The sequence below is a fragment of the Cynocephalus volans genome, chromosome 6, assembly GCF_027409185.1.
Source record: "Cynocephalus volans isolate mCynVol1 chromosome 6, mCynVol1.pri, whole genome shotgun sequence".
Lineage (NCBI taxonomy): Eukaryota > Metazoa > Chordata > Mammalia > Dermoptera > Cynocephalidae > Cynocephalus > Cynocephalus volans.
Window position 1 is genome coordinate 54,953,334 of NC_084465.1, and position 19,542 is coordinate 54,972,875.

Sequence of the window (19,542 nt, forward strand, 5' to 3'; positions counted from 1 at the left end):
CTCTTGTGTTTAAAACCTCCTAAGATTCCACAAAATACTGTTAAAACAAAATGCATTTAGTAAAGTTGCAGGATACAAAATTAATATACAAAAATCAGTAGGATTTTTATACACAATAATGACCTAACTGAAGAAGAAATTTTTAAAAATCTCATTTACAATAGCATCATAAATAAATATCTAGAAATAAATTAAACAAAGAGGGTGAAAGATCTGTACACTGAAAACTATAAAACACTGATAGAAGAAGTTGAAGAAGACACAAATAAATGAAAATATATCTTATGTTCATGGATGGAAATTAATATTGTTAAAATGTCCATACTACCTAAAACAATATACAGATTTAACACAATTCTTCTCAAAATCTCAATGGCATTCTTCACAGAAATAGAAAAGGCAATCCTAAAATTTATATGGAACCATAAAAACCCTGAATATGCAAAACAATTCTGAGAAAATTATAATTATAAACTATAAATTATAAATTTATATTACAAAGCTAGAGTAACCAAAACAGTATGGTATTGGCATAAAAAAAGACATAAATCAGTGGAACAGAATAGAGAGCCAAGAAATCAATCCAAACATGTATGGTCAACTGATTTTTGACAAGCTCACCACGAGGACAATGGGGAAAGGATAGTCTTTTCAATAAATGGTGTGAGGAAAACTGGATTTCCACAAGCAAAAGAATAAAACTGGACTCATCATAAACACAAAAATCAACCCAAAGTGGATAAAAGAACTAAATATATGACTAGAAACTGTAATACTCCTAGAAGACACATAGGGGAATATCTCCTGCACAGTAGCCTTGGGCCTTGTAAATGTTTTGGGGGGTATCACACCAAAAGCTCAGGCCACAAAGAAAAAATGAAAGAAAAAAAAATTGAACTGCATCAACCTGAAGAGCTCAGTGCAGCAAAGGAAACAAACAAAATGAAATGGCAGTCTGTGGACTGGAAAAAATATTTGCAAACCATATATCTTATAAGGGTTCAATATCCGAAATTTATAAAGAACTCATATAACTCAATAGTGTAAAAACAAATAACCAAAATAAAAATTGGGCAAAAGACCTGAACAGTCATTTTTCCAAAGAAGACATAGAAATGACCAACACATATATGAAAAGATGCTTAGCATCATTAATCATCAGGGAAATGCAAATCAAAATCACGATATGATACTACATCACACCAGTTAGGATGGCTGTTATTAAAATGTTGATATCAAATATTGGGGCAAATGTGGATAAAAGGTAGCTCTTGTGCATTGTTGATGGAAACATAGATTGGTACAGCCATAATGAAAAACTGTATAGAGGTTTCTAAAAATTTTTAAAAAGAGCTACCTTATAGCCCAGCAATTCCTAATCTGTGCACATACCCAAAGGAAATGAAATCACCACCTTGTAAAGGTAGCTGAACTCTCATGCTCATTGCAATATTACTCACAATAGCCAAGATAAAGGAAACAATCTACCTGTCCATCGAAGAACGAATGAGTAGAGAAATTGTTGTATACATATGTATATACACAGAACATATATACATACACATATATACACACAATAGAGTATTTATTATTCAACTCTAAAAAAGAACAAGATCTTACCATTTGCCACAAAACAAATGAGCCTGGAGGACATTATGCTAAGCAAAATAAGACAGAAAGAAAAATGTTGTATGAGCTCGCTTATATATGAAATCTCAAAAAAATAAAATAAAATAAAATATACAGAGATAACAAAACAGTGGTTATCAGGGGTGGAAGTGGGGAGGAAATGGGGAGATTTAGGTTAGAGGATGCAAAATTGTAGATATGTAGGATAAACAAGTCTAGAGATTCTAAGGTAAAACATGAGGAAGATTGTCCTATATATGGGATTCATGATAATTAGTAGATTTTAGCTGCTCTTCTCACAAAAACAAAAGCAAAAAATAGTAACTAAGTGAGATGATGTAAATGTTTTCCTATGGTAATCTTTCTTCGATTTATATGTATCCTATAACTTCATGCTGTATACCTTAAATATAAACAATAAAATTTACTTAAAGAGAGAGAGAGTGAGTGAGCAGAAGGGGACATCAGAGAGGAGGCAAGAACATTTCAGGCTTGGTAAGCTGAGGTGAAGAGTTAAAATAATTTCTTTATGATGGGACCTCTGATTTATTGTGAAAATGTGCCAAGGATAACCAAGAAGGAGCTATACAAGTTCTATGGGTTAAATACGTCCCCCAAAAGTTCATGTATTGGAAACTTGACCCCCACTGTAACAGTGTTAAAAGGGTGGGGAATCCAGTTAGGGTATTTGAAAGGTGGGGCCTTTAAAAGGTGATTAGATTGTGAGGATTGTGTTCTCGTGAATAGATTGATCCGTTCATGAAGTAATGGGCATGATTCTGATGGCTTTTAAAGGAGAGCAAGTGAGCAGGTGAGCTCGCTCTTGCTTAGCCCATTCTCACCATGTGACACCCTAGTTGCCACAGGATCCTGTAGAGAGTTCCCATTAAGAAGAATGTCCTCACCAGATGTGCCCCTGGACTGTGGTCTTCCCAGTCTCCAAAACTATAAGAAATAAATTTCATTTCTTCATAAATTACCCAGTTTCAGGTGTTCTATTATAAGCAACAGAGCTGACTAATATAATGAGCACTATGCAGTATTTCTCAAACACATTTTTGCAGAGTAACTTGCAGGACTAGAGTTCTACAGAACAGGCTTTGGGAAATGGTCATCCAGAAAAATCATAATTCATATATATGAAGGGGAAAGTGTGTTGTTTGAAGAACATTAGACTAGCAGACAGGAACTCCAGATCTAGTCCTAACTGCCAATAACTTTGAGTGGACTCCATTTATTTCATCTATAAATTGAAGAAATTGAGCTAAGTGCTTTTATTTTAAAAATTCTAGATTTTTAAAAAAGCTTGTGCTAGTTATAATACATTATTAAAGATGGTTTCCCTAAACCAAACAAGAAAATTGGTATTGTTATTCTAGAAGCATATATTTTCATTCTATTGAAATTATTTTAAAATTTTAATATTTTAGACATCTGATGAGATTTGTTTATTCTTTTCTTTTTTTTTAATTTAATTTTATTTTGTCAATATACAATGTGGTTGATTATTGTGGCCCAATACCGAAACCTACCTTCCCCCGCCCTCCCAACAATCTCATATCTGTTCACTTGTCATATGAGCTTAAAGGAATTGTAATTGTTGTGTCTTCTTCCCTCCCGCCCCCCCCCAGTATATTTGTGTATTTATTTATTTAATTTTACCTCCCACAAATAAGTGGGAACATGTGATATTTCTCTTTCTGTGCCTGACTTGTTTCACTTAATACAATCCATCCATGTTGTTGCAAATGGCAGTATTTCATCCTTTTTTATTGCAGAGTAGTATTCCATTGTGTAGATATACCACAGTTTCCATATCCACTCATCCAATGATGGACATTTCAGCTAGTTCCAGCTCTTGGCTATTGTAAAGAGTGCTGCGATGAACATTGGGGAACAGGTATACCTTCGACTTGATGATTTCCTTTCCTCTGGGTATATTCCCAGCAGTGGGATAGCTGGGTCATATGGTAGATCTATCTGCAATTGTTTGAGGAACCTCCATACCATTTTCCATAGAGGCTGCACCATTTTGCAGTCCCACCAGCAATGTATGAGAGTTCCTTTTTCTCCGCAGCCTCGCCAGCATTTATCGTTCATAGTCTTTTGGATTTTAGCCATCCTAACTGGGGTGAGATGGTATCTCAGGGTAGTTTTGATTTGCATTTCCCAGATTCTCAGTGATGTTGAGCATTTTTTCATATGTCTGTTGGCCATTTGTATATCTTCCTTAGAGAAATGCCTACTTAGCTCTTTTGCCCATTTTTTAATTGGGTTGCTTGTTTTTTTCTTGTAAAGTTGTTTGAGTTCCTTGTATATTCTGGGTATTAATCCTTTGTCAGATGTATATTTTGCAAATATTTTCTCCCACTCTGTTGGTTGTCTTTTAACTCTGTTAATTGTTTCTTTTGATGTGCAGAAGCTCCTTAGTTTGAAATAATCCCATTTGTTTTTTTTGTTTTTTTTTTTTTTTGTCTTTTTCCGTGACCGGCACTCAGCCAGTGAGTGCACCGGCCAGTCCTATATAGGATCCAAACCCGCGGCGGGAGCGTCGCAGCGCTCCCAGCGCTGCACTCTCCCGAGTGCGCCACGGGCTCGGCCCCCATTTGTTTATTTTTCCTTTGGTTGCCCGTGCTTTGGGGATGTATTCATGAAGTCTGTGTCCAGTCCTATTTCCTGAAGTGTTTCTCCCATGTTTGCTTTAAGAAGTTTTATTGTTTCAGGGTGTATATTTAATTCTTTAATCCATTTTGAGTTGACTTTAGTGTATGGTGAAAGGTATGGGTCTAGTTTCATTCTCCTGCATATTGATATCCAGTTCTCCCAGCACAATTTGCTAAAGAGGTAGTCTCTTCCCCAGTGTATAGGCTTGGTGCCTTTGTCAAAGATCAGATGGCTGTAGGTGTGTGGGTTGATTTCTGGATTCTCTATTCTATTCCATTGATCAGTGTGTCTGTTTTTATGCCAGTACCACACTGTTTTGGTTATTATAGCTTTGTAGTATAGTTTAAAGTCAGGTAGTGTTATGCCTCCAGGTTTTTTTCTTTTTTGCTCAACGTTGCTTTGGCTATGTGTGGTCTTTTGTTATTCCATATAAATATCTGGATAGTTATTTCCATTTCTGAGAAAAATATCATTGGAATTTTGATGGGGATTGCATTGAATTTGTATATCACTTTGGGCAATATGGAATTTTTCACCATGTTGATTCTTCCAATCCAAGAGCATGGGATATCTTTCCATCTTCTTTTATCCTCTCTAATTTCTCTCAGCAGTGGATTGTAGTTCTCATTATAGAGATTTTTCACATCCTTGGTTAACTCAATTCCTAAGTATTTTATTTTTTTGGTGCTATTGAAAATGGGCTGGCTTTCTTGATTTCTCGTTTTGCATGTTCACTATTGGAGAATAGAAATGCTACTGATTTTTGTGTGTTGATTTTGTATCCTGCTACTGTGCTGAAATCATTTATCAATTCCAACAGTTTTTTTGTAGAGGTTTTAGGCTGTTCGATATATAGGATCATGTCATCTGCAAACAGGGACAGTTTGACTTCATCTTTTCCAATCTGGATGCCCTTTATTTCTTTCTCGTCTCTGATTGCTCTGGCTAGTTCTTCCAACACTATGTTGAATAGGAGTGGTGAGAGTGGGCATACTTGTCTGGTTCCTCTTCTTAAAGGAAAAGCTTTCAGCTTTTCCCCATTCAAGATGATATTGGCAGTGGGTTTATCATATCTGGCTTTAATTATGTTGAGATACTTTCCCTCTATACCTAACTTATAGAGGGTCTTTGTCATGAATGAATGTTGAATTTTATCAAATGCTTTTTCAGCATCTATAGAGATGATCATATGTTCCTTGAGTTTTATTTTATTAATATGGTGCATCACATTTATTGATTTGTATATGTTGAACCAACGTTGCATCCCTGGGATGAGTCCCACTTGATCATGGTGTATAATTTTGCGTACATGTTGCTGTATTCAGTTAGCTAGTATTTTATTGAGGATTTTTGCATCTACATTCATCAAGGGAATTGACCTGCAATTTTACTTTTTTGGTTGTATCTTTACCTGGTTTTGGTATCAGGGTGATGTTTGCTTCATAGAATGAGTTTTGGAGAATTGCCTCTGTTTCAATCTTTTGGAATAGTTTGTTGAGAATTGGTGTTGATTCCTCTGTGAATGTTTGGTAGAATTCTGCTTTGAATCTATCTGGTCCTGGGCTTTGCTTTGTTGGGAGCCTTCTGATAATAGCTTCAATCTCTTTTATTGTTATTGGTCTGTTTGGATTTTCTAAATCATCTTGGCTAGGTTTTGGTAGTTTGTGTGTGTCCAGAAATTTATCCTTTTCCTCCAGATTTTCACATTTGTTGGCATATAGTTGTTTATAGTAGTCTCTAATGATTCCTTGTCTTTCAGTGGTATCAGTTGTAATATCACCTTTTTCATTTCTAATTTTTGTTATTTTGGTCTTCTCTCTTCTTTTTTTTTTAGTTAGCCATGCTAATGGTTTGTCAAATTTATTTATCTTTTCAAAAAACCACCTTTTTGATTCATTGATCTTTTGTATCGCTTTTGGGGTTTCAATTTCACTAAGTTCTGTTCTGATCTTAATGATTTCTTTCTGTCTGCTAACTTTGGGTTTGGATTGTTCTTGTTTTTCTAGTTCTTTGAGGTGAAGTATTCGGTTGTTCACTTGCCATCTTTCCATTCTTCTGAAGTAAGCATTTAATGTGATAAATTTCCCCCTTAGTACTGCTTTTGCAGCATCCCACTGGTTTTGGTATGATGTATCATTGTTTTCATTAGCGTCAATAATCTTTTTGATTTCCTGTTTGATTTCCTCTTGGACCCATGTGTCATTAAGTAGAATGTTGTTTAATTTCTATGTGTTTGTATAGTCTCCAGAATTTCATTTGTTATTGATTTCTAATTTTAATCCATTGTGGTCTGAAAAAATACATGGGATAATTCCGATTTTTTTGAATTTGTTGAGGCTTGATCTGTGACCTAACATGTGATCTATACTGGAGAATGATCCATGTGCTGATGAGAAGAATGAATATTATGAGGTTATTGGATGGAATGTTCTGCAGATATCTGCCGAGTCCAATTGGTCTAGAGTGTTGTTTAGATCTTGTGTTTCTCTGCTGATACTTGGCCTAGATGATCTCTCCAATATTGATAGTGGCCGGTTCAGGTCCCCTGCTATTATGGTATTAGTGTCTATGTCCTACTTTAGGTCTAATAGAGTTTGCTTTATAAATTTGGCTACTCCGACATTGGATGTGTATATATTTATGATTGTTAGGTCTTCTTGATGGATGAATCCTTTTATCATTATGTAGTGTCCCTCATTATCTCTTTTTATGGTTTTTAGTTTAAAGTCTATTTTATCAGATATAAGAATAGCTACTCCAGCTCATTTTTCATTTCTATTTGCATGGTAAATCTTTTTTCATCCTTTCACTCTTAGTCTATGTGAGTCTTTATAGGTGAGGTGGATCTCTTTAATGCAGCATATAGTTGGGTCCTCCTTTTTAATCCAGTCAGCCAGTCTGTGTCTTTTGATTGCAGAATTTAATCCTTTTACATTAAGAGTTGTTATTGAAAAGTGTTGATTTACTCCTGGCTTTTTATTGATTTTTGTTTGGATGTCTTCAATGTCTCTTGTTCCTTTCTTTCTGATATACCGTTTGTCTTCTCTATTTGTTGGTTTCTTGGGTTGTAGATTAACTTTTTTTTCTCTCTCTGCATTGTTGGCCTTTTTGTTTTACTAGTGGGTTTTGATTTTTCTTGATTTTTTATGGCAGTGGTAGCTATTTTTGAGGTACAAAACCCAGTACTCCCTTGAGAATTTCTTGTAAGGGTGGTCGTGTGGTAGTGAACTCCCAAGTTTTTGTTTGTCTGAGGAATACACTATTTGCCCTTCATTTCGGAAGGATAGCCTTGGGGGTTAGAGTATTCCTGGCTGGTAATCTTTATCATCCCATTCCTTTCTGGCTTTTAGTGTTTGTGATGAAAAGTTTGATGTTAGTCTGATTGGGGCTCCCTTATAGGTGATTTGACACTTCTCTCTTGTAGCTTTTAAGTTTCTCTCTTTGTCTTTGAGTTTTGCCAATTTGACTATAAAATGTCTTGGGGAAGACCATTTTGGTTTGAATACAGTTGGGGGTCTTTGAGCTTCCTGATTCTGAGGATCTGTGTCTTTTCCTATATCTGGGAAGTTTTCTGCCACTATTTTGTTGAATATGTTTTCAATGTGATGTCCTTCTCTCTCCCCTTCTGGAACATCCATGACTTGGATATTTAAGCGCTTAAGGTTGTCTGATATCTTCTTAGATTTTCTTCAACGTTTTAAATTCTTTTTTCTTTTTTTTTTTATTTGCCTGTGTTATTTCAAACAATTCATCTTCAAGGTCAGAAGTTCTCTCTTCTGCTTCTGCAAGCCTGCTGGTTAAACTCTCTGTTGTGTTTTTTATTTTGTTGAATGAATTCTTCAGCTCAGCAAGCTCTGCTACATTCTTTTTCAGGGCATTGATTTCCTTGTACATTTCTTCTTTCAGTTTCTTTTTACTTGTCCTCATTTCATCATGTTGTCTAGCTGTGTTTTCTTGTATCTCATTTAGTTTCTTTAGAATTATCACTCAAAATTCCTTGTCAGACATTTCAAGGGCTTCTTGTTCTAAAGGATCTAGAGCTTGAGAGTTATTACCCTTTGGTGGTGTACTTTCTTGATTTTTCATATTTCTGGTGTCTTTCCTTTGATGTTTAGTCATTGTGGCAAGGGATTTCATGGTCCACTGGTTCGACATTATTGTCTGGCTAGGATCCTCCTGAGGATGCCAGTTTGGCATGGCTGCCTCAGTGTCTGCTTGGTCTCCCACTGGCACCTTGGGCACATGGTCGCCTTGGGTCTTGGGCCTCTCTGGGGAGGAGCCTCTCTGGTCAGCATGCACTCGGCTGGGCTGGGGATGGGGTCTGGAAGTGGCAAGGCCTTCTTGCTAGGTCGCATGCCAGTGCAGTGCCACAGGGCACATGGTCTCCATGGGACTTGGGCCTCTCCGGGGGGATGCCTCTCTGGTCGGCGTGCACTCAGCTGGGCTGGGCATGGGATCCAGCAGCAGTGAGGCCTACCTGCTCAGTTGTGCCCATCTGATGAGATTTGATTATTTTTAATTTGTCCTCCAACTTGAGATAGTTTTCTATTTGGGTTTTTTTTTTTTTTCTTTTAAGATTAAAATGATTCAAACACCACTCAAAGACAACCCTGGAAAGTCATCTTGGTCTGGGAAATGGTTCATGGGCTAGATTGGTGTTTCTCAAACTTTAATGAATATTGAATCACCTGGGGAACTTGCCAGAAAGTAGGTTCTGATTTCATAGATCTAGGGTACAGTTAGAGTCTGCAGTGCTACTAACTCCTGAGTGATCCTGATGCTGCTGGTTTGCAGGCGGTAGCACAAACTTAAATTTTAGTTCATTTTCTACAACTGTTGCCTTTGTGAGATTTATCAAGTTGCTAAATATTTCTGTTCCCCTGTTTATTCATTGGAAAACAGTCATAAAACACATGCCCTAATGGCTTCACAGAGCTATTGTGATGGTAAAAAAGATGTGATAATTCAATAAATATATTCATGTACATTATTTTTATATAGATACAATGGCTCTCTCAATGGATGATTATCTTCTTTACAATGACATACGTGAAACATGTCATTGTTTTTTGATTTTCCACACAGTTCTGGCCTTCTAATAACTCATGATCCATGGAAATGCTCTGAGTAAGGGTAGGGAGGAATTAGGTAGTGGGAATAAAGGGAGAGTATTGACCAAAAAAAATCATAATGAATTTTCTGTTATTAAGTAAAGGTACAGTAGAGTCACAGAATTTTGGAGCTGAAAGAGCTTTACCTCATTTTGTGAAATAGTGAATAGAGATTTAGAAAAAAAATTTTAAAAGATAATTATTCTACAATACATAGCATGTTAGTAGTTAAGTGCTAGGTTGTACCAAAATTCAGGATTAAAGAACATTTACTACTTTTTGAGCTAATAAGTACATTAGGGTATAAAGGTGCTTGATGCGTGTAAGGTGAAGGTGAAAACTTTGATTATATTTCATGAACAAATTAATTGGACAACCTCATGCACGTGTTGTTGTTTTTACATGTCATTTGTCAAAATTCCACTAGATGGCAGTCAAAATCCAATGTTAAATATAGTGGGTATGAAGAAGAGGAAAAATGGAAAAAAGAAAATTATTTTTTTATTGAAGGGCTGGGCCACTAATTTTGACTGTTTACTCAATTTATTAATATGACTCCTATCACTAATATATAGAGATACATTTCATATAAAACACTTCTTACACATTTTTAAAAACTGAATGAATGGCATGACTACATATATACAAAGGGAAAATTATTTGGCATAGTGAAAGAAGCATTAAAAGACTTGGTTCCTGGTCTTAGTTTTGACACTAAATAAAGGAGTGATCTTAAGTTATCTAACTTCTCTAAATCCCATCTTCTTGCCTAAAAAAAAAAAAAGTGTATAATAAATAATAATGCACTACTAATTTGTAGGGTGTTGGGGTTATATGGAAAATTGCTTCAGAAAGTAAAGAACTGCATGAGTGTTGATTACTGTTATTTCAAAGCCTTTTCCCCACCTCTCTTGACTGAGACGATGGAACCAGAACCGAGGGCCATATCAGGCAGGCCCTCCGTCCCCAGCCCCCCACTCTGGTGACCTCAAGCTCCACGCATCAACAGCTGTCGCTGATTCCAGCCAGTGTTCGTGTTTGGCTCCCAGACTCCTCTGGATATCTGCAGCTTTCTCTACTCCAGGCAGAACAGTCTGCTGGTCCTATTATTGTGTGTCACAGGATCCTTTCCCTCTGTGGCTTAAAGCTCTCACTCGCTCTCATGAGAGAAAAACAGAAAACTTCTTCAGAGTCACCTTGCTGGAGTCACTTAATTTTCACATTTATGTGACAGAAGCCACATTGTGTCATACTTGTCCCTTCTCACTTCCCTCTGCCTTTCTAAGATTCTTTGCACAGAGTTTATGCCTCTCCTGGTATTGCCTACATACTAATTCAGAGACTCAGCAACAGCACGTGCTCTCTATACCGTCATGAAGAATATTGCAAACCATATCCCAACAATAATGTTTAGTCTAAGATCGAATTAATGACTACAGTCTGAGGTTGTACAGAAGACAACTCAAGTCTCTACCTATAGCAGGCAACACTTAAAGACAATTCGTGCTAGTCCATATGTGAGAGAAAAAGACAACGTGACTGGTAAGATCTGTAGTTGCCTAGCAGAATAGGTTGTAGAATATATCCCAACAAAGGTTGTGGCCAAGCTTTATTACTGGGGATTGCTGGTCAAGTGCATTAATGAGAGGTTAATCTAGCTATTTCATGTAGAAATACTGGGAGTCTTTTATAATCTCTAAGTTCCAAAATAACAAAAGATGTATCTGCCACTTACGGGCTGTTAGAAAGGTGTGTTCTGTCATGGAAACATTTCCTCTGAGCTTTTTGCTAATAATTTTATACCATGAAACTTAAGCTCCTCAATGGTTAACATTATTATTAAAAAATGCTTGTTCTCATATTCTAAGGTGAAATTGATCCATTGTCATGTCTCTCTGTAACACACCACTCCCAGTTTCCCACTAGTGCCCCTGCATTCATTCTTTTTGCTATCCATCAAATTTTACCTCCTGGACTTGAATTTACACTGAAGCATAAATACTAGGTATGTTCAGAATTAATCACTTCTTCCAATGCTTTTTAAAGGAATCAGAACAGGATGAAGTAAGAAAAATAGTTGAGATTTTAACTGCCTTCTAAGTCCCCTAAAAATTCCCCCACAAGACTGAGGTTACCTAGAATCTTTTACTTATCTATATAAATACATTAAATGTCTGTATTTTTGTTACTAAATGGAGACAAATGACTAGACAGGGTTTTAACAAATGAAGATTATGTCTGGAATGATGTGACCTGAAACATAGGCTATGTGAGTATATAAAATTTACTTTAAATGGCTGTAGGAGCACATTTTGAAGACATAAGTGGCCAGCTTCCAGAGCAGAGGCCCATGTGACTTCACACTGACACAGTGTCTCATATAAATTAGGGCATTCCATACAAAGAAAACAAACAGAACTTTTAATTGAAAGTCCCTAAGTTGAAAGTGGCAAGGACAGATCATCCAAAATGCAGGTACTGATATGTTATTAAGTAGCTTTTCACATTAGTAACTCCAGCATGAGTGACAGCAGAACCATTTACATACAGAGCAATGTGAAGGAGGCCAGGTAGCAAATATATGTACATATAAATTAGTAACCATGTCTATTACAATGCTATTGTCAGGCTCAAGTTAGGGAAATACTTTGGGAATCCTAGTGAGTATAATAGCAGAGTCTAAAGCAGTGTGAAAATGGAGCTTCTGATAAATTGAGAACCTTGGCATATTCTGCTCACAACCCTCAGGCTGCTGGTTGGAGACTGAGGGACAGCTCTCACCCTATCATGTCCTACTCAGGCAGCCCGTGACTTCATCCTTTAACTCAGAGGCCACTGTGTCAGCAAATTCTCAGACTGCCTTTTATCCATCAGCATGCTTATATTCATGTACAAACATCTAAATCTGAATTTTTGTATCAGTGCAGGAAGTATTATCTTTTCTTACCTAAGGCTAATTCTTCCACACAAACATATAGGTATGCTGAAATATTTTATATCTTTAAGTAATCTGAAACAAACAAGAGCCTCTTTGGTATTGCAATATTCTAGGCAAATGATCAAAGTCACCATTCTCTTCCTTAACTGGAAAGGATGCATCCATTTTCGCCACCCACCTCGCATCTTATTCCCAAGACTTGTCTTAACCCAGCAGTCAGAGCATCCCTGTGAAATGTTTTGGTTTTTATACATCACTCCTAACGCCACACTCAGAGTAAGAGCCCAAGGTGATTGGTCCACCCTCCAGCTTTAACTCTCTGATCTTATCTTCTATTCCTTTCTCTCTGCAATACTGAGTTCTAGACCAACTTGTTCAGCCCTTCCCATGCCTGGTACACAACCACTGGGTGGTCTTCGTGTTTGCTGCTCCCTCTGCCTGGGGGAATATCTACATTCCCAAATATTCTCACAGCTTTCTCCTTCACACACTCAACATTTTTGCTTAAAAATGATCTTCCCAGAGGTCATCCCTAATCAACCAATTAAAATTTCATCTTACCTCCAGGTCTCCCCTATTCCTGTTTTATTTTTCTCCTTGCTCTTACTCCCACTAATGTGCTATATATAGAGGAACTGTGCATATGTATAAGAATTGTGTATGTGTGTGTATACAGGGAGAGGGGGAGTCTGTTTTTCTCCTCACTATAGCTCAAAGAGGGCAGGCATTGTGGTCTGTTTTGTAGACTGATATAACTCCCAGCTCCTACAACAGTGCTGGGCACATAGTAGGTAGTCAGGAAATATAGGGTGGATGAAAGACATGATGATATTGGCATGGGCTAAGAGAGTTGGAAGTGGGGTGGATAGATTTGACCAACATGCAGGAGACAGAAATGCTAGGATTTGGTGAGAGACTGGATATGTCATGGTGCAGGAAACTGATCTGTCAAAGGAGATTAAGAAGCAACAAACAGACAAAAGTCAGGAGAATGGAAACATAATGAGAGCCAGAAGGTGGGCTCTTCCTGGGGGTTGGAGGAATAGTCAGTAGTATCAAAGCAAGATAAGAACTCAAAAAGCATTCCCTTAGGTGAGGTGGCATGAAGAACACTGTGAGAACATGTTTGATATAATTCAAGTGTTCCACGATCACTCTCACACCATGCTCCTTCTTACCAAACAAGCCTCCTTTTCCCTTCTCTCTCCACCCAGCACACACATAAATGCAGGCAGATTCTTCTTCACTGGTAGCATTAATACACATGCAGTTATTTTGATATTTCTTCAATCAAATGGTGGAGTCAAATTCTGCTCCCTTAGGATATAGGTTGGCTTTAGCGACTCCTAACCTAGCATGAGGTGGAAGTCACACTGCATGGCTGTCTAGGGTAGATCACAAAAGGTGATGCAGCTTCTGCCTGGCTTTTTCTGTCTATTGAGCCATGTCCCTTTGGGGCACTGGGCCACCATGTAGCCAGGTAGACTGGCTATCCTGAAATCACCATGTTGGAGAGACCAGGTAGAGATATCACACAGAGATAGAGAAATGCCTCCAGAGCTCCGGCGTGTTCAGTCTCCAGCTGCTTGAGTCTTCTCAGCCCATTTCAGCATGTGAGTAAGAAAGCTTTTGAGATGACTTCAGCCTCAACTGACGTCCCACTATAGCAATAAATACCTGTACTAGTCAGCTCAGCTGGGCTGCTGGAACAAAATACCATAGACTAGGTGGTTTAAAAAACAGACACTTATTTTCTCAGTTCTGGATGTTCAAAGTCTGAGATCAGGGTGCCAGCCTTGTTAGGTTCTGGTGAGGGCTCTTTTCCTGGCTTACAGACAGCCACCCTCTCGCTGTGTCCTCAGGTGTTAAGAAGAGTGCTCCAATGTCTCTTCTGATAAAGGGCACTAATCCCATTGGACCAGGGGCACACCCATATAACCTCCTCTAACCCTAATTCCCTCCCAAAGTCCCCATCTCCAAATACATTGCATTGGGTATTGGGGTTTTAATATATGAATTTGGAGAAGACATAAACATTCAGTCTATAAACAGAAACCCCCCTGTGGAAAAACTGAGGCCAGTCTACACCAGAACTACAAGAGATAATAATAAATGTTGTGATTTTATGCATTAAGTTGAAGATGCTTTGATATGCTGTAATAGAAAACCAGAACACTGGGTGACTCCTATTTCTTTCAGACTTCTGCCAGTTGTTTTTACTAAGAAGTATCTGTTCTCTTACTCTTCCCTCCTTCCTTCACCCAGGTATAAAGTAGCTATCCATCCCACATGTTCCGCAAAATTATTTCATTTCAATATGGAATTTATCACAAATGAGTACAATTGCCTGTGTTCCCTACAAGAATCTTTGAAGGTAGATACTATGGATCGAATGCCCCCCCCACCTCATTGAATATTGATTCTCCACTGTGACTGTTAAGAGGGTGAGAAATTCTATTATGATAAAAGGGTGGGGCCTTGAAAAGGTGATTAAGTTGATGATTTAATGGTGGCCATGGGCATGGTTCTGAGGGCTTTAAAAGGAGAGCATGAGCATATGAGGGTCTCTCTTTCTCACTGCTCCACCATTTTCTGCCATGTGAGGCCCCTGCCTTGCTGTAAAGCCACCAAAGAAGACCCTCACCAGATATGTTTCCTGGACTTTGAACTTCCCAGCCTCTGAAACTGTAAGCAATAGATTTTGTTTTCTTACAAATTCCCAGTTTCAGGTATTTATAAGCAACAGAAATGGGACAATGCAAAAAACTAGTTACCAGAAATATGTTGTTGCTTATAACAAATACTTGAAAATGTGGAAGCAGTTTTGGAACTGGATGTTGAAGAGAGGGTGAAAGAATTTGGACGAACAAGCTAGGAAAAGCCTCGATGCTGGTAAGGAAAGTTTGGAACATCTTAGAAACTGGTTAAATGGTGGTGACCAGAATGCTAATGGAAATATGGACTGAAAAGACAATTCTAAGGAGGTCTCAGATATAAACGAGAAGGGACTTATTGGAAACTATGACAAAAATCACCCTTGCTATGACTTGTCAAGGAAAATGGCCGTATTCTGTTCACACCCAAAGTTTTATGGAATGTGGAATGTCAAGGTGCTGACCCAGGGTATTCCTGAGAAGAAATTTCCAAGCAGCAAAACATTCAGGAAACCACATGGCTACTTGCAACACCCTATGCTGAGTTATAGTGGCAAAGGCATGATGTAAAGCCAGGATGAACAATTAAAAAGGAAGCAAAGTGTAAAGATTTGGAAAACTTTCAGCCTGGTCACGTGGTAGAGAAGCATAGAGAATTTTCAGGAGAAAAATGTAATGGCACAGCTCAGCGACCATTTGCTAAGGAGATTAATAGAGAAGAAAGGGATTATGAAGAGAAAGGGAAAGAAGACCTTGAAGGCATTTTAGAGATCTTGGAGGCTGAATTTTTGATTACAGGCCCAGGGAGACATGCCTAGGGAGACAGAATGGTCTTGGGGAACAGGCCTGATGCTCCCTCCATGGGCTCACTGCCCAGGGCCACCTCAGGAAGCTGCTTTCACCACCAGTACCCTGGCTGCTGTGGCTGCTCCAGCTGTGGCTGAGTTGTTCCCTGGTGTGCTGGACCCACAGCTTTGTTACATACAAGCTGGAAGACTCGGCAGTGTCCACATGGTGTTAAGTTTGCAGGCTCACAGAATGTTAGAGTTGTGGAGGCTTGGGATCCTCCACCCCAATTTTGGAAGATGTGCAAAAATTCCTGGGGGTCTAGGAAGAGATCTTTTGCAGCATTGGAGTCACCACATAGAGACTTCTCTAGAGTGATGCCAAGAGAAAACGTAGGGTCAGAGTTACAGCAGAAAAACCCTACTAAGGCCATGCCTACTGGAGCTATGGGACCGGGACCCTCACAGGGATCCCAGAGGTGTAGAGCTACCAGTGTGCAACTCCAGCCTGCAAGAGCTAAAGCATCACCTGAGACCAGGAAAGCTATAGAAGTGGAGCTGCCCGAGGACTTGAGGACCCAACCCCTGCACCAGTATGCAGAGGACGTCAAACGTGGAGTTAAGGTACATGATTTGCAAGTTGTAAGATTTAATGCCTGTCCTGTTGGGTTTCAGACTTGCTTAGGACCTGTCACCCCATTTTGGGGGCCTATTTCTCTCTTTTCAAATGGAAATACATACCCTTTGTTTGTCCCACTATTGTATCTTGGAAGTAGAATAACTTGTGTTGATTTCACAGATGGGACTTTGGACCTTTGAGTTTAAACAAGTTAAGACTTTGGGGACAAAATGAATGTATTTATATGTGAAAAGGACATGAGTTTTGGGGGTTCAGGGGCAGAATGCTGTAGACTGGATGTCCCAGCTCCCCCAACCTCTTTGAAGCTTGATTCCCTACAGTGACTGTTAAGAGAATGGAAAATCCTATTATGATAATTGAAATGTGGGGCCTTGAAGAAGTGATTAACTTGTTGGTTTAATTGTAGTTGTGGTCATGGGCATGGTTCTGAGGGCTTTGAAAGGAGAGCACGAGAGAGCCTTTCTCTTTCTGCTCTATCATTTTCTGCCATGTGAGACCCCTGCATTGTTGTAAAGCCACCACCAAAGAAGACCCTCTCCAGATGTGTTCCCTGGGCCTTGGACTTCTCAGCCTCCCAAACCATGAGCAATAAATTTCATTTTCTTAAAAATTACCCAGTTTCAGGTATTTATTTTATAACCAATAGAAATGACCTAACATAGCAGATGACAGACAACTTTAAAAAAAAATATGTTGAAGAGATACATAAGTATTTAAAACCTACACACATATGATAGCCCTGAACAGTAGACCTGTGGGTAGAGAAGAAGCAGGGGCAGCACCATATGTGGAAGGAGAAATATATTACATTGAAAGAAAATAACTCCAGTTGCACCCTCCATCTTCAGCCTCCATTAATTGTGTATGAGCGTGTGTGTGTATATAGGGGTGTCTTACCTAAGCTGACCTACAAGGTCTGGGTGAAGTTTAAGGAAGCACAGACCTACAGCAGAGGATCAGAGGCAGCATGCTTGGTTTTGATATAATTATATAACAATGATTCCGTGGAGCCACAGATGGTGATTAACACTGCAAACATTAAACAGAAGATTCCAAATGTACTCAATTAATCAAAGTATATTTATTAAAGATCTGCTATGTGTCTGCAACTATCCTCTTTGCTATGGGAGATAGGAGAGAAATAGAAGGAAGCCTTCAAGGAAGTAATTTTCTAGTTAGTGAGGTAAGATATAACAACATAACACAAAAGAAACTTAATAAATGAGATAAATAGATTATTTGAGCATGTTAAGTTTCGATACAGCCCAGCAGGAAATAATTCATGTACATAGTTTCCAATGCTATATTCAAAAATTTTTTTTTCAATAGTTGTTAGGGGCAGTCTGGGAAGGAGAGATAAGGAGATGTAGGTCAAAGGGTACAAAGTAGCAGTTATATAGGCCGTACAAGCCTGCAGATCTAATGTACAACATGAAGACTATAGTTAACAATATTGTATTATATTCAAGATTTTTGCTAAATGATTAGATTTTAGCTGCTTTTGACATACACAAAAAATGGGTAACTGTGAGGTGATGACTATGGTAATTTACTTCACTTTAGTAGCCATTTTCCAATCTATATGTATTCCAAAACATGTTGCATAGCTTAAATACACATAAGATTAAAAATATTTTTTCAAACTTGGGGTATTTAAGAGTTAGCAATATGAGCTATATCAAGCTGAAATACAAAAGAAACTTTTTCTGTTTATACATTTTATCAATACCATAATTACTTTAAAAAGAAAAAGACCCCCAAATAGGAACTCGCTATTGAATATTCTAATTAAGAAAAATAGCAGTGCTCTTATATGAGACATAACAAACTCATTTGATTACTGATTTTCCTCTTTCAACTTTCTATTTAAAGGACATTTACAGGTTTCTCCCTATTGTTTTTAAGGTCTCAGCACTTTCAAATTTTTCATGTGATCTGTGGAGAAATTTGATTTATATCAAATCTGATTCAAGCCATCAAGTGAAATCTGAATATTTCTTACTGTTCTCTCTGAAATTTGTAATTCCCGTTCCATTTATTTCTTATTCTTTTTTAGGCTGTAAGGCTCAACTTGATAATTTTGTTAAATAGAAATTGTACTATTTGGGCCGAGCCCGTGGTGCACTCGGGAGAGTGCGGTGCTGGGAGCGCGGCGACACTTCCACCGCGGGTTCGGATCCTATGTACGAATAGCCGGTGCACTCACTGGCTGAGTACCGGTCACGAAAAAGACAAAAAAAAAAAAAAAAAAAAAAAAATTGTACTATTTATTTTTATATAGGATTAAGTCAATATAAAAGCAGAAGCAGAAAAAAAAATACTCTGGAGTATTAAACTGATTGCTTTTCCCTATCCTGCCCTTTTTCTTTATTCTCTATATTACTGAATGGCTCCATCACTTACCTGGCTGTGAACAAGATCAACTTAGGTAGCTTTCAATTTAGCGGGGATACAAAGAAGTAAAAGGGAAATTGCAATACATTTTTATGCATTATAATCAGGGCCAGACAAAAGCCTTTGGAAAAATCAGACTGAGAAAATTGAAAAACCTAGGAAGGATCAGAAAAATCAGTTATCAATGAAATCAAAGCAGGGTGAGTTCTCAACATAGGTAATATCATATGAAAAAATTTAGAGAAGAAGGAAATTCATTGGAGGAGTGAAATATTTTGTATGGCTGCATTCTCAAATGCAAGTTAGGGATTGGCAACAGTGGGGCTGAAGAGATGAACAGTAGGTGAACGAGGGATGATTCTGTAAAGCAGACTAAGGAGTACTGGAGATGGGGCAAAGTGCAGATATTGAGGGTTTTAGATAGGAAAGTGACACAACCAGCTGTTTCAGAAACATCATTGACTACTGTGTACAGAATAGACTGAAGGATGTTAAAATAAGTTTAGTGAAAGACATTAGTGATCTGTACTAAGGTAGTTGAAGTTTGTAATGAACGTGGGTGGTATTCAAGTTGTATTGAGGGAAATGAATTGCAAGGATCTGTTGATTAATTAGTGGGATGTAAAAAGGTTTTTATTTAGATCATTGGGCAACTTCATGGATGGATGTACCAGTCACTGACTTAGGCAACACAGAAGTAGATGGTTTTGATTGGGTGAAATGATGT